The 16,324-nt window shown below is 45.5% G+C and overlaps 1 protein-coding gene across 1 annotated transcript in view; it reads right to left on the bottom strand.

Moving 5' to 3' along the window:
• Positions 1 to 15,262, bottom strand: part of BRINP2 (BMP/retinoic acid inducible neural specific 2) — a 143,450-nt gene extending 128,188 nt beyond the window's left edge. The window contains exon 1 of the mRNA XM_070768490.1: positions 14,459 to 15,262. The gene's annotated coding sequence lies outside the window, so the exon portion shown is untranslated. The remainder of the gene's footprint in view (positions 1 to 14,458) is intronic.
• Positions 15,263 to 16,324: the final 1,062 nt, after the last annotated feature.

Raw genomic sequence — 16,324 nt, 5'->3', positions numbered from 1 at the left:
CTTTCAGTGTGGTTTATGCAGAACTATAAACCAGAGGATCAGATGATTCTAAAGGACATCCTAAGTAGTATTTGAAATCCAAAAATCATCTACGTGTACAACAGGAGAACTGAGCAGGCAAAGCTCAGGAGTTTCCCCAAATCAGGGCAGCTCAATAATTCAGTGTCCTTTGCAATATTCTCCTCGTTTATCCAGGTGATATCTCTATAATAAGCTGTTCACTCTCTTGCACATGAAGCTTGCTATATTGGTAGGTTCCTGAGTCTCTTCCTACTCCTGTCATCACAACAGTGTCTGTGTCCCCAGCTCAGTCATAGGTATCTTTATGATCAAATATCTGACTCCAGCACCTGAAGCCACAGTGAGTCCATTTTCCTTTTTCCCTCTGTTCTCTGTGGAGCAGGGCTGCCACTAAATAAGAATTTAACCGTCTGAAGCTTAAGTCATTGGTTAACCAGTGAGCTATCACTGGCCCTGCGCTCTTCTGTTGTTTGCCTGAGCAAAATCTATCACGACTCTACGTGCATATGGCATGTGTCAACTGTTTTAAAATTAGCCAATTTTCCTAAGCATAAAAATGGATTTTTGTCATATCACACGCACCATATATCACAGAAACAAACCGGTTTTTGTTGTGGCTTTTTTTTCTTTCCAAAATGCATTAAGTCTTTTTAAGTCACTGCCAAATCCATTTTGCTCACTGCATTTTTGAGATACATTTAAAGAAACCAAGCAGAGGGGCAAAAAAGGAAAAAAAACCTCATACGGTGCTGTCACCTGGAGAGAAATCTAGTTCATTATCAAGCCAACCATGCCTAAGAGGCTGGGTTGCTACACCTGCTTTTCAGTAATAAATACTGCATATGTATGCTGCCCTGCACTGAAAGTTTGGGATAGGGCAAAAATAATTAAAATGGTAAAAAAGTATGGTGATTAAGAAAAAGAACTGTCACTTATTGAGCACTCTCTGTGTACCCAGACAGTAAATACTAATTCTGCATTATTTCATTTCATACTCAAAACTATCCTATGAGTACACAATACATCCATTTTACAGACGTGGAAACTGAGGCTTACATAGGTAACTTGGCAAGGTCACATACTTAGCACACGGCAAGGCTTACCAATGACTTAAACCCAAGTTATAGTCCCTGAGCCTATTCTCTCGATGATTAGGTCATCTTATCTGTAAGTTAGAGCATATTCAACTTCTGGAGAGATAATACTGAGATATCAGTAAGCATCTAGGCCAATTCTTATGCTGCAGCTTTCTCTTAACAAAGGTTATAGGGGTGTTGTCACGGGCTCAGTTGCCTTAGGTTCCGTCAAATAAATCCCCACTTAGCTTGGCAAGAGGAAGAGAAGAAGATGAGGCGTCCTATGTCCTCCCACCAGCAACACACGGCACTGTTTTGAAGGACTGTGGATTAGAGCAAGCCTCTGGAAAATTCTGTGCGAAGCCCTGCATAATATTTCCAAACCTTGCTAAAGTCAAGAGTGAGGCAAATGTACTGAATAGGCAGCTGTCAGTGTGGTCCCTTTTAAGGGGCCTCCAGTTCCTCTCAAAAGGGGGGGAAAACACACCAAGTCTCCTACTTAGGTTAAAATCTGTGAATTTCTCTTTCAAAATGCTCAAGTGTTAATTGAGAGGGCAGCACATTAAATCGTTATTAGTCATTAATGCTTCAGCACAAATTAGTTGATCAGGTTACTGAGAGGTGTGAAGGGCCCTGAGGAAAAGATATCATTTTGATGGAGGTGGTGGGGAGTTGAATGGGTGGGGCAGGGAGGGAGGGGAGGAGGAAGGACCATAGTATATCTCACTCACTCACTCACTCACTCACTCACATCCACATACACAGGCACCCACACATACCCACACACATACATACATACACATACACACACACCCTCTGCTTTCCCTTTGGAGCCTGCAGGGACTGTACTCACAGGTAAGGCTTTTAAGAAAGGTTCCAGCCACTCCTCAGCATCTTCCAGGCAAGAATCTTGCCTGCGCCTCCACGGCCAGAGGGCGTGTAACACAGCCGTCTGCCTCTAGGGGTCTCCAGTGCCCTGAGGCTTCAGGAGGAAGCTGACCTTGCTCTGTTATCCCGCAGGGCTCACATCCCAGACGGCGAAGATTGCGGAAAGGGAAAGCGGCGCGTGTTGGGAGCACCCTCCAGGACCCCCTCACCCGCCGGGAACAGTGCTCATCGACCTCCCCAGCTCCTGCCTGTCGGCGCATTTATAATATGCTAAATGGCTGAACAGAGAGTGAGGGGGAGGCAGACATTAACTGCCCCCGCACTCCGTACTGAGTGCTTAAGCGTTCTTATACCTCAAGGGGATTCCAAGGACTTCCCTCTGCAGCCCCACCCCGCACTCTTCCCGGAAGCCCCATCTCAGCTACTTCAGAGCGGGAATCACCGCAGGCTCAGCCTGAACTGGGCTGCTGCCCCGAGTGAGGGTCAGAGCAGGGTCCCGCCCTTGCTGCTGAGGCTGGACTCTGATGGCCAGACCCTCTCTGAGGTTGGGTCTGAGGGAGGGAAAGGACAGATAATGGGCGAGGACCACAGCCTGGCTCCTGGGAGACCTGCGTGTCCTATGAAAGCAAAGTCACTGAAGGCCAGAGGGTCCAGAGATTTTTTTTGGAAAATCTCACAACTGAGGAGCATCAGGAAAAGCAAGAAACTTTGAGAGAGGCACTATTCTTCCCCACCCATGCTTGAACAGGCTGCAGGGTCGGCAGCAAGACTCCAGCTCTCTAACCCATCTCGTGTCTTGGGTTTGAATCGCAGCGCCACTAGCTGTGAGATCTTGGGTAACTGACTCAACCTCTGAGTACTCTTTTTTTTTTTTTTTTAATCTTTATAATGGGAATAGTGATATCTATTGCATGTGCAGGCTCAGCCACTCAGTCGTGTCTCACTCTTGGTCACCCCATGAACTGCAGCCTGTCAGGCTTTTTTGCACATGGGATTTTCCAGGCAAGAAGACTGGAGTGGCTTGCCATTTCCTCCTCCAGGGGATCTTCCAGACCCAGAGATCAAACTCTCGATTCTTTACCACTGAGCCACCTGGGAAGCCCATCTATTGCAAAGGAAGTAATTATAACTAAAAGATTGCGCAGCTGGTACATTGGGTGCCTAGCACTGTGTGTGACACACCACAGGCATTTGTGCATAGGCATTGAATTTCACACATCTTCAATGACCGAGAGCAAGAGGAATTCATCCTAGGCTCCCTCCACAGGTGTGTCAGCATTAATGATAATCTTATATTTTAAAATCAATTTTAGTAAATCAATCATAAGCCCGGTGTTTTAAAGGAACTCTGTAGCATGGTGATTTTCAACGCGTTTTTGAACAGCCTTTAGGTTCCAAGGAGGTGTCTCAAGGATCACTTGCAGGTGAAAAAAGAGAACTGACAGGTGGGGAAGCTCCGGGCCCCCAGACCTGCTCCAGTCAAAGACGTCTACTTTTATCTGTTTCACATATTGGGGTTCTGGGTAAGGATTTATTTGATTAGTCTTCTACTGCTTTTAAAAAAGGTTAAAACCGCTGGCAATATACCTTTGTGTAATTCAGGGAAACCTTTCCTCCAAGCGTAAGGACACTCACCTCTTATTTCATTTGAACGTGGAGTGCACCTGTATCCAGAAACAGAGGCACTTACATCCAGCCCATACATCTTAAGTACCCAATGTGTGTAAAGCATTGCACTTAAAACTTTGTAGCTCCAGCCTTGTGACCTGCTCCAGAAATACCCGAGGGTTTAACAATGCTTCCATCCCACTCCTAACCGATTTAGCCTTGTCCTCAGAGCAGCTACCCCGACCTTGACCACAAAGGCGCCCTTTCCCCTGCATGCTACCTAAGACAATGATCACATTGAAAGTCCAGTGTCGAAGAGCATGGGCCTGGGGATCTCACAGATCTGAGTTCAAACGTGAGCTCTGCTGACCTCAGGTTATTTTATGTCCCTGAACTTAAATTTCTTCAACTATAAACAGAAGATAACAACCTTTCTCAAAGTGTTGTTAGATGATTAAATGAGCGATGCCTGGCGAGCACTTCACATGGTAACTGCTGCCAGGTGTCCAATAGCAAATCCTGAAGCTAGTACCTGACCCTCACTGACTGTAGCTAAATGCCATTTCTGTTCTCTAAGGAAGTCAACGTCTTGCGAGATTTAATACTTAGGGATACAAAACCAGCAGCTGTCATTTTCTCAAAGCCCATTGTGTGGCAGGCACATTGCTGATGTTTTTCAAACATCATCTTTAATCTTCATGATGTTTGCACTTCATGATATAAGGGGATAGCCTCTCCATCTTACTATATGGGCAAACTGAAGCTCAGAGAGGTTGTGTAATATATCCAAGGTCACACAGCTACCGAGTGACCAGGACTAGATCAAAGCCCAATTTGTCTGACCCCGAAATCAGGAGCCTTTTCTCCCCACCTTGCTGACTCTCAGAACTTTTCCTAGGAGGAAAGCAGAGGGCATGGCACAGGGGCAAGAATCTCTGGGTTTTTCCTTCCCCAATTTCAGTCTGTAAACAGGAATGACACTTCATAAGGTTATAGTAAAAAATTAAATGAGAAAATATAGGTTTCAAAAAAAGCCTAGTACAGTGTTTATCAAGTATGCTTCAGATGTATATTAAATAGGTATGAACTTGCCCCCTCCCAGGTTTTATCTGCTCTCCAAATCATTTATTTTTTTAATCTTTTTCCCAGAAATATTTATAGAAAAGATACATATGTATGTATGTGTATCTATGTGGAGTAGTGCATGTGAACATATATGTATATATGTGCATGTATATATACATATATATGAAAAATTATAGCACAGACTACCATCCAGGTCAACTGTCAGCATCTCAGAAGCACTGCCCTCTGTATACCCCTCCCTGGTCAAATTCCCATTTCTCCCTCCAGTCCAATTCACTTCTTGTCTTGTTGAAAAATAATTTTCCTTTCCCCTTTCGCTCATGCCACCGGCTCGTCTCTGGCCTTTTTGCTGTGCCTGTGCCTGTCACTTGACTAAGATTCTGAGCGACACGTCATTCACAGGAGAGGCATGAAACCAAGTGGTTCGGCAGCAGGGACACACGTGCGTGCGTGCGTGTGTGTCCACACCTCCCACCTCTGTGGAGAGCAGCCAACCAGACATCCTGTGAGACATGTCTTAACCGCAAAGAACAGAAGGACAAGTGGACTGACGGGAGAGAGGCTTGCAAACATTTGGGCTGCTTCCTAGCACTTGCACTGTACCCCCCCTCCCCCAGCCTGGACCAAATCCGGTGCCTTCAGTGGTGGCGGATGCTCATTGCATTACAGCCACCAGAACTTGATTACTGAGTCCACAAGGTTTTTTTTTCCTTTAGACCCCAGATTCTATCCCACCTGGAATTTCCAGGTGGCGCTAGTGCTAAAGAACCTGCCTGCCGATGCAGGAGACATAAGAGATACAGGTTCCATCCCTGGATCAGGAAGATCCCCTGGAGGAAGGCATGGCACCCCACTCCAGTATTCTTGCCTGGAGAATCCCATGGATGGAGGAGCCTGGTGGCTACAGTCCATGGGGTCTCACAGAGGCAGACATGAGTGAAGCGACTTAGCATGCACACATGCAAACGGACAGATCCATTTCCAATTTAAATGTTCCCTTCTCAAAGACATCTTCCTCAATCACTCTCTCCTACTGCGCTCTATTTTGATGCTTTTCTTCATTATCAGCACGGAAAATATCTCATTTATTTGTCTACATATTTCTCTTTATGGATATATAGTAATAAACAATATAGACTCAGTATCTAAACTGGGTTAGAATGTCAGCCACCTCTTACTAGCTGTGTGACTTTGGACAAATTGTTTAACCTCCCTGGGCTTCCAATTCATCATCTGTAAAATGGGAATATAAGATTTATTAAAATGAGAATGATAGAATCATGACATGAAGGCAATGAGTTAATATACGTAAAACCTTCAGTATAGGGCCTGACACATAAGTCCTACTAAAGTGTAAGTACTTCTGTGTAAGACAGATAAGGACTACACATAAAGTACCTCTTTTATCAGCCATGCCAATAGTAATCATCATCATGATTATCATCCTCTAGAGTGTAAGCATCTTGATGGCAGGGTTTTTATCTGTTATTCACTGCAGAACTCCCAGTGCCTAAGAAGAGTACCTGGTACATACCGTATCCATAATATTCTGAATAAATAGTTCCTGACAAATGCATCTTAGAACTCCAACCCCAACAGTGCCTCTGAGTACAGGAGAGGGCCATAGGAACAGATAACTATAGTGTGCTGGGTATAGTACAAAAACAGAGTTTGAGTGAGACGTGCAGGGGTGTAGAAGAGGAGGCAGTTAATTCCTTGTCTTGGGCAAGTCTTCTCTTCCATAAGGAGAGTATCCTTATGTAGTGTTAAAGCTTAGTAACCCTCAAGAAACAGACCACAGGGCAAGGGAAGGTTCTCCACAAAAGCAACACAGCACATCTGACAGCTTGGGATACTGAGGAAACTGCCTGGAGTTCAGGTAGCTGAACTGAGAAGGGGTAAGGAAACAGAGACATGGAGAGGCTGCTGGACCAGATCGTGAAGGGCCTCCTCTTTGTGATGCTAACAAACTTGGGTTTTTCTCCTGATAGCCGTGAGGAGCCACAGGAGAACCATACTAAAGGAAAGAGCGTAATGGCGTTTACCCGTTTGAAAGATCACTCCAGCCAGAGGCTGGGTTGGCTAGTCCTTAAAAAAAGGAGACAGGGAGACCAAGTACAGGGCAAGTCCAGGTGAGAGGGATGAGAGCCAGATAGATAGGGGCTGGAGGAGGAGGGAAGGGGAGGACGACTTTGAGAGATCAGCAGGAGGTAGATCTCCTTAAGTCCAAATTGATGGAATTGATTGGGTGTAGGGGTGGATTCAGATGGGTATATCTTTCCTTTTCTCCTTTGCCTTTCACTTCTTTTCTCAGCTATTTGTAAGGCCTCCTCAACCTACCATTTTGCCTTTGTGCATTTCTTTTTCTTGGGGATGGTCTTGATCACTGCCTCCTGTACAATGTCACGAACCTCCATCCATAGTTCTTCAGACCCTCTATCAGATCTAATCCCTTGACTCTGTTTGTCACTTTCACTGTATAATTGTAAGGGATTTGATTTAGGTCATACCTGAATGGTCTAGTGGTTTTCCCTACTTTCTTCAATTTAAGTCTGAACTTGGCAATAAGGAGTTCATGATCTGAGCCACAGTCAGCTCCTGGTCTTGTTTTTGCTGCTTGTATAGAGCTTCTCCATCTTTGGCTGCAAAGAATATAATCAATTTGATTTCAGTATTGACCATCTGGTGATGTCCACGTGTAGTCAAGTTTTCTTTTGTGTTGTTGGAAGAGGGTGTTTGCTATGATCAGTGCGTTCTCTTGGCAAACTCTGTTAGCCTTTGCCCTGCTTCATTTTGTACTCCAAAGCCAAATTTGCCTGTTACTCCAGTATCTCTTGACTTCCTACTTTTGCATTCCAGTCCTCTATGATGAAAATGACATCTTTTTTGGGTGTTAGTTCTAGAAGGTCTTGTAGGTCTTCATAGAACCATTCAATTTCAGCTTCTTCAGCATTACTGGTTGGGACATAGACTTGGATTACTGTGATATTGAATGGTTTGCTTTGAAAACGAAGAGATGATTCTGTCATTTTTGAGACTGAACACACATACTGCATTTCAGACTCTTCTTTGTTGACTATTAGGGTTACTCCATTTCTTGTAAAGGATTCTTGCCCACAGTAGTAGATAAATGGTCATATGAATTAAATTCATCCATTCCAGCCCATTTTAGTTCGCTGATTCCTAAAATGTCAATGTTCACTCTTGCCATCTCCTGTTTGACGACTTCCAGTTTGCCTTGATTCATGGACCTAACATCCCAGGTTCCTATGCAATATTGCTCTTTACAGCATCAGACTTTACTTCCACCACCAGTCACATCCACAGCTGGGCATTGTTTTCACTTTGACTCTGCTCTGCCTCTTCATTCTTTCTGGAGTTGTTTCTCCACTGATCTCCAGTAGCATATTGGGCACCTACCTAGCTGGGGAGTTCATCTTTCAGTGTCCTATCTTTTTGCCTTTTCATACTGTTCATGGGGTTCTCAAGGCAAGAATACTGAAGTGGTTTGCCATTCCCTTCTCCAGTGGACCACGTTTTGTCAGAACTCTTCACCATGACCCGTCCGTCTTGGGTGGCCCTACATGGAATGGCTCATAGTTTAATTGAGTTAGATAAGGCTGTGGTCCACCGACTTGATGGACATGAATTTTATCAAGTTCCGGGAGCTGGTAATGGACAGGGAAGCCTGGCATGCTTCAGTCCATGGAGTCGCAAAGAGTCGGACATGACTGAGTGAATGAACTGAACTGGGGGTGAAGGGAGGAGCTGTGTGAGAGAAAGCAGAGCTCAGGACAACCTGTATGTCTTAAATTTGGCCCCGGGGGATTGGTCTTCCCATTAACCAAAGCAGGGAATTTGGAGAGAGGAATCATTGTGTGTGTGAAATGGGTACATAATGTGTTAACCTATGAACATTTTAATCTTGGCAATCATCAAAGTGAAATATGTTTGGTTGGAAAGAATGTTGACATTTGTCATGTGCCTGGAACTGTGTTTGGCTTCTTATGTATTTCATCTCATTTAATATTTAGAACAGATTGAGATATGGGGCATTATTTTTTTTTTTATAAATGATAAAACTGAGGTTCATTTAAGATCCCTACTTTACACAGTGAACACTGAAGAACAGTAAGAAAACCAGTTTGATTAAGCAAGATTGAATGAAGTGCATATAAAGAGAGGGATCAGAAAATAAAGTTTAGGGGCAGATCATGGAAAAATTTGAATTGAGATATTAACCACCCCACAGGGATGTTGTAAAAATTGGTTGAGAGAAAGCGTATAAAGCATTTTGTAAACTATAGAAGGCTAAGCAAATATGAGGAATTCCAGTTGTGGCCAAACCTTATTGCAACAAATAATAATAAAGAACATAACGATGGGTGGACTTTAGTGTTCAAATCTGTACTTATTAAATAAAATTCAACAATTATGCCTTCTCCCCATTCTTCTTACTGATAGGTCCACAAAAGAATCTCTAACACATAGCGGTAACTTTTCTTTCTCCCCACCAAACCATCAACACATATTGTTTGAAGGAAAACTCTCCCAAGGAAAGATGATGATATGATAGGCATGAGAAGGAAGAAGGGGATTTGAAAGTCAAACAGACCCAGCTGATCCCAACTACTGTGTCCTCACATGTTAGAGTGAGACCCTAAAGATATTTAACTTGGATATTTCTACTGTCAGGCAGAACCACAAAAAAATTAGGATAAAATTCCTAGGCCTCCTACCTGCTAATTGTTTCCATGTGAACTGGGAGCAGCAATGCTCTACAAATGCTTAAGACTGGGCTGAGTCACAGTTGGTAAGGTCACCATCAAACAAGCCAGCTTCAGCTAACTGTACCCTCCTTGACTTTCAACTTTGGAAATACATGACAGACATTCTTTGGGCTGCTACTGCCCAAAAGAAATATAATGTGAGCCACATAGCCACATTAGAAAGTAAAGGGAAATGGGTGAAACTAATCATAATATATCTTATTTAACCTAATATATACAGTATAATTTTAATGTGTAATCAATATTAAAAGAAACTGTGGTATTTGAAATTCTCTTCCTTTAAGCCACGTCTTCAAAACTCAGTGTGCATTTTTACACTTTCGACACTCACTGCAAGTGCTCAAGAGTTACACGTGGCTGGTAGCCGCCATATGAGTACTACAGTGTGGGGCAGAGCTCAGTCCTGGAAGGTATCAGATTGCCCACCTTCACCTAATCCAGCATGCCAGGTATATTTATGTTTCACGTGAGCTTCAGTGAAAGGAATGATGGAGCATTTGGCTGTTGAGAATTCCATACTCTAATGATGTTCCTCAACTTTACTTCCATCTGCACGGCAGAGCAATAGTTTCCAGAGACAGCAGCCTGCGTCCTAGTCACTGAAATGAGACCCATCCCTCGCAGCCCCCAGGCTGAAGGACAACTGGGCTGCCTCTCTTCACCCCCAAATGGAAGGGGCTTTGGCCCACAGTCACTAACCACATGCCCATGGGCCTGGACCTCTAGGTTAGCCCCCAAACATGGCAGGCAATACTTGAGAATAAAATAAAGGGCCTCTGTCCCACCAACCAACTCAGGGTCACTTAACATAGAAAACAAAGGTGAAAACAAGGCCTAAGGGAGAATTTTCAAGAGAAAGTACATATCCCTGAGGACTTGTCCTCAGAGTGAACTCCTGGGGCTAAGCAATCACACACCCACCAGGTTCTTGGGGACCTTCCTTTTGACCTGAGAGCCACGATGAAGTGACTTTAGGTAAGTCATTCAGTTCTCAGGGCCCCACTGGAATTTTGTCCATGTCAGAATGGGGCCACCGAAGCAACCAGTGACAGGTAGAGTGAATGAAGGTCTCAAACCAAGCGAAGGCTGAGGAATAGGGTTTCACCAGTTCTGTGTTTGCCTTGACCCCTTCGCTAGAAAACAAGGCTCATGACTGGAGTCAGTGTGTGTGGCTGTCAGGTCGGAGCCATCTCCAGGTGCCAGGCAGCCCTTGGCCCTTCCTTGGCTGGCAGATTGACTCCCCCCCTCTGCTGTTCAGCTGAGCAATCACAGTTCCTCGTGGTACAGCTGCGGGCAATACCACACCCACCCTCTTGCTTTTGTGGTCTCCTCCTTGGTGACTGCTACAGCATATGTTTTATTAAAAAGGAAAAGGAGGGAAGATGAGAGGTTATGTACATGGGCACGCTCAAGAATCTTAAGATGGAAAGTCTCCTCAATGCTAAACGCCTGAGGGCTTTGGCGTTTTGCCGGCTCCAAGTAAACCTCAATAGGGATATTTGGGTGGGGAAACAGGAAATGAAGGAAAATCAAGGCTCTCGCTCTCAGGAGATTCTCAGTCTAAAAAAAAAAAAATATGAGATTTTCTCATATTCTCTTGAAATTTGCCTACTCCCCTCCCCAATATCTTTCTCCAAAATTTTTGATATGCTGTTGAAAAGCTCTCTGACCTTGAGCACTATTTTTCCTATAATATATGGATTAGACTTGAGGGTGGGTAGAAGGCTTAGGTAATTTTCAGTGTCTAATGAGATGTCCAACATTTCAAATCCCTCCGTCTCATGTGAGGGCAGCTTCCCCTAGGCCACTCTATGCTTCAAGTAATTAACCCAGATGTATGCAGTTACCAGGATCCAAGTGGAGAAGTGGCTTAGAGCAAATCCCATGGAAACATGCAAGCCTTGAAGTTTCCAGCTTCCTCAACTGTGCTGCAGTGAGCCTCTCTGTCAACTGGGATCTTTTTACCATCTCTTCCTCTCCAAACAAATCCCACTCTATCCCAAGGCACAATTCAAATTTTCCTTCCTTGGAATATTGAGAGCTCTTGTTATCTGCACAAATCGATTGTAGATGAATTAGGTCAGCCTTGTGAATTTCTTGTATTGAATGGCTGTTTAGAATGTATGTTGTCATTTACCTTTTCCCCAGATGTAAGCCTATTTTCCTAACTAGAATGTAAGATCATTGAGGGCAAAGACAAGGTCTTAATAAGACTTCGTATCCCTCGTAGCTCTTAGGTCAGTGCTAGAGGCGAAGTCCTAGGTTACTGCAGCCTCCCATTCCTGCGAATTATAGAACAGCTGAGTCAAATCATGGCTACCACAATTAAACCATTCCCTAGGAGATACCTGGAGAGCCTGGGAGTGATTTAGGAGTGACGAGACCCAGACCCCATTCCGTAGTTTCCCTGAATTGTTTCAGAGTAAACTAGTTCATCTTCCAAGGTCCTCTGCCCTCCTTTTTCCAAGAAGGAGGCTAAACTCATTGTAGCTCTACTTGTTAGGGTAATCAAAGATAAATGAGACCATAAGGCATGTGAAGATTAATTAGATGAACTCCCTAAAATACCTTTAGCCCTTTGGAAAAGTATGCCATTGTAAAATGTACATACAAGGTCTTATTATTTAAGAGAAAGAGTTGAATCACCAAAAATAATCTGCACAGTGGAGAAAACAAAACACTAATCAGGAACCCTCAACACTAAGCATCCCACTCAGCAGAAAGTACCCACACAGATGTCTCCAGTCCCTCCAGATTACTTCTTGTTTATGAGCTGGGGAGGGATTTTGGAGCACCGTCTCAGAGGATGTTTTTGTGCCAGGCTCCCCAGTGGCCAGCCTGTGTCTTGGGAAAGGGGATCAGAAGGAGTTGATGACGCAGGTATGTTCTTTGCCCTCTGGTCTTGCTCAGTAAACAACCTGTTAGAAGTCCAGAAGGGAAAACCCAGAGGATGATCTTAAGGGCCTAAATGGGGGAAGACATCGCCCATCTCTGAGTCTGGCCCAATGCTAACAGAGCAGGAACCCTCCTCACTCCCCAGCCCATCCCTCCTTTCCTCCTTTCTTGTGGCCACACTGCAGCACACATCCCTCCATTCTTGGAGACAAAGCCAGCCCCATTTTTGGGGAGGAGTGAGAAGCAAGAGTCCGGGATGCTACTGTCTTCTCCATGGCTGCAGAACAGCTGTTAAACCCTTTGGTGCCAGCTGCCCTCCAGCAGGGAAAACCATGGTCTGATATTTGCTTTTTCCTCAAACATTTCACAGTATCCAGGCTCTCTACCAACTCAAAACATATCCCTCCTCGAAGAAAAAAGCATGCGTTTTTCCCCACAGTAGGCAAGTAGTCAGAAGCTAAAAAGAAGGTATACACACACACACACACACACACACACACATATATGTATAGCAGCAGCTGTGATGGAAAATTTCAGGATCATTGTGACAGCAGTGCTTGGTCATGCCCCCAGTGCTGCAAAGCAACTTATTTTGGATGGAAGGGAACTCCAGAGGGTCCTGCCATCAACAAATAACATACACATAACTGTGTGAAACCAAGAGGGAAAACACACAAACTCCAGAATCACTTTGCTGTCGTCTGATGTCATCAGACTGCCCCCCAGGGGATTTTGTAAAATACTTTAGCTTCTTGGTTAACACTGGCAATTGCACGTATTCTAGGAAGCATGGTCAGAAAGAGAATCTCTTCGCCCTGCACATGTCTGGAGAAGACAGAGGCAGAAATACTTGACTTACAACATACCTTTTATTCTCCTGATGGCTCTATGCTGACAGATCATTGTCCCTGCTGGACGAGGCTCAGATTGCCCAGCTAGAAGCCTGGCCTGTTATAATTGCTCTCCTTTGAACAAAAACATTTGCTTCTGCTCAGGGCACCTGACTCCGAGAGCGAGGAAGAGCACACACAGTTCTTTATGGATGGGGTCTGTTCAGTCATGTTACAGTGCATTAGCTTGATTATTAGTTGATATTTGGCTTAGGTCTATATACCCTGGATAAATATGTACCATGCAGAGGGACTGCTTGGTGAGCAGAAAACTCCTCTGGGCTGGAAGAGCAGCTCCCAAGTTCATGTTCCTACTAGGCAGAACACTCCAGGCATCTGGGGCCTGGGCAGGGAGTTGCACATGCATGCTGCTTCTAGAGGCAGCCTGCTTCCTTCATATAGCTGTTAACAGGCACACACAAACACACACACACACATACCATAGGCAGCATTAGATGAGTACCCAGAAAGATGGCCAGATAATCTCAGCGTGCCCTTCCTTCCAGCATAGCAATTCTCTCCCCAGTGTCCCCAGCAAGCTACCAGTTTCCACTCAATCAGTGGGGTTCCTGCTGCCACCCTGGGGAGACTATTTGCAACCCACAGGGTTCACTCTTCAATCTTTATTTGTTCCTGGCTGTATGTGCGTGGGAGCAAGAGACAGGCCTCTACAGACATGCCAGGGAGCTCTATGGACATGTGAATAGAGCTCTAGGAATGTGTGAATATCTGTGAACGTGTGGATCGTGTATGCCGACCTCAGCTCTTGGGGGCCCGTCCCAAACATAGGGAACCATGTACAGTCCAATCCAGCATCCGCTGGGTAGGCAGAAGTCCTTGTCATCTTCTGCAATTATGCAGCCTGACAGGTTTTCTGAAGCTAATGGGAGTTGCACTAACTTTGAGGACTTAAACCAAGCAAAAGCAATATAGGTCAGGCAGAGTGCCCAAGTCGTGTGACAGCCATGCAACCAACACCAGGAGGCAATAACAGGACGGTCTCAAGCTAAACCCCAAAGTCCACTGCTCAGCCCCACAAGACAGAAACTAAGAGGCGAGGGGGATCATTCCCTCTGCCTGCAACTGCCAGGCACCAGGACAAGAAGGCTGTAGGAGAGCAAAAGCATCCCCTTATCAAGAGACACACCAAAAAGACAACGAAAAAGGGCGGTGGAGAAAAACCACCAACCCCCTGCACTGTTACCTTGAGTCCTGCAAGAGCCCTCCTTGCTCTATCAGCTGCTCCCCAAACCTCCACCGCCTGGGAGGAGACTCCTGAAAGGTTCCAGGTTTTTGTGCAACATCTCCAATGGCAGCTTTCCAAAGTTTTTACTTCATGATGTCTCGTGGCTCCTTCTCATTTGGGGAAAACGTGAATGCCTCCCGCTCAGCGTGTGAAAGGGAGCGGATGTCTCTTTTCAAATCTTGCTCCCCGCTTTGCTGCTGCCGCTGCCGCCGCCGCGCCGCCGTCAGACCACTTGCCTGCTGCCTTCTTCCAGCTGAGCAGCCAGGATGCCTGGCATCCACAGCATGTTTGAAGTGGGGCTCGGACGCTGGGTCGGGGCGCTCGCGGGTGGAGAGGGAAGGAAAGTACCAACCCCGACCCGGGGAGTCCTCTATCCCTGCACCGAAGAGAAAGCCAAGCTCGTGCCTTCCTCCCAACTCTGTAGAGACTCACTCGCCCTGTCTGTCTCCCGGAATTACTGCCTTGCCCATGGGTAGAGACAGTTCCTCCAGCTTCACTGCTCCCTCGGCTGCCTGCAGACCTGCCCGGACGCTCGCCGCGCACGGCAGGTGCACATCCCCGGGCAAATGCTAACGGTGTCCTCTGAGCTCAGCGAAGACGCTGCCCGAGCAGCCGCGAGCAGAGCAGCTTCCGAGGCGGGCGGATTCCATCCCAGGCTGTAGCCCAGCGTGTCCCCGCTCCGACTCCGCGCTTTTCACCTAAGCAGTTTCACCTGCAGGCTCACACACCAGATGAGTGTCTTAAGATAACAATGCTCCCCTGCCTGCCTCTCGCTTTCTTTCTAATGCACGTAGGTGGGCAGCCAATGAGACGCAGCTCCACACTCCCCACGGGCGCCCATTGGCTGGGAGGCTTGACTGGGGGCGGGCTCGGGGCCTCACCGGCTGTCTTCTTTGGTTAGCTGGCTGGCTGGGGTACCAGCTCTGTTAACCCTCCCAGCTTTGCAGCAGAGACTTTTTTTTTTTTTGGTATGGATAAGGGAGCCTTGGATAAATTCATGACTGGGGAGTTGGATAGTCGAAGAAGGCTGAGGAACAGAAAGACGCTTGGAAGCTAATTACATTTTCTTCTATTCTTCTGAGTTTCCATAATCATTTGTCCCAGACCATTTTGTTTGCTTGCTTAACTAGAACTTGCAGAGATAAGGACCCATTTGAACCATTTTCCTTCTAATTTGAGGTTTTATTTGGTTGTTTTGTGCATTTTAGCCTCTTGGTCACGGTCCTGAATTACTTAATTAGAAATCACTGCCCAGGTGAGAATCTTTATCTTATTGTATTTTCTGCCTCTCTCACATACATGTACACACATCATAGATCAAGGAGAGAGAGAGAGAGGCAAAAGACAGCAGGAACTCAGTGAGCAGACAGAGAAAGAGATCTAGAGACTCTGAACAGCTAAATCAAGAAACATTATGTCCCCAAACCAGGACTGTGAAGACAAAGGCAAAGTAAAGAACTTTAGGTTTCTGGGGCGAAATTAAGAGGAAAAAATGTCCTGCCTCCCCCAAAGTGAACTGTTTTGCCTGTGGTGTTTTCCTTGGGCATGCCTCTTTTCACTTTAGTGTGTGTCAGGAAGAGGGAATCTCCACTTGGTTTTTAAAGGAAGACTAGAGAAGTCAGAACAGGAACAGCCTTGTTTCTGTGTTTCTGTGAAGCAGGTGCTGTTGCTGAGCCTGTGAATTGAGAGAAGAGAGAGAAAAAGGAAGAATGAAAGAGAGAGAGAGATGGGGGTGGGAAGGAAAGAGTAAAGGAAAAAATATTAACTTTGAATCAAAAAATATGAAATATAGTTCTAAATGTCCTAATGAGGGTGCAAAACTGA

Source organism: Bos indicus, chromosome 16 (assembly GCF_029378745.1).
Source record: "Bos indicus isolate NIAB-ARS_2022 breed Sahiwal x Tharparkar chromosome 16, NIAB-ARS_B.indTharparkar_mat_pri_1.0, whole genome shotgun sequence".
In the NCBI taxonomy this organism is placed as follows: domain Eukaryota; kingdom Metazoa; phylum Chordata; class Mammalia; order Artiodactyla; family Bovidae; genus Bos; species Bos indicus.
This window is presented reverse-complemented; position numbering and strand designations above follow the sequence as displayed.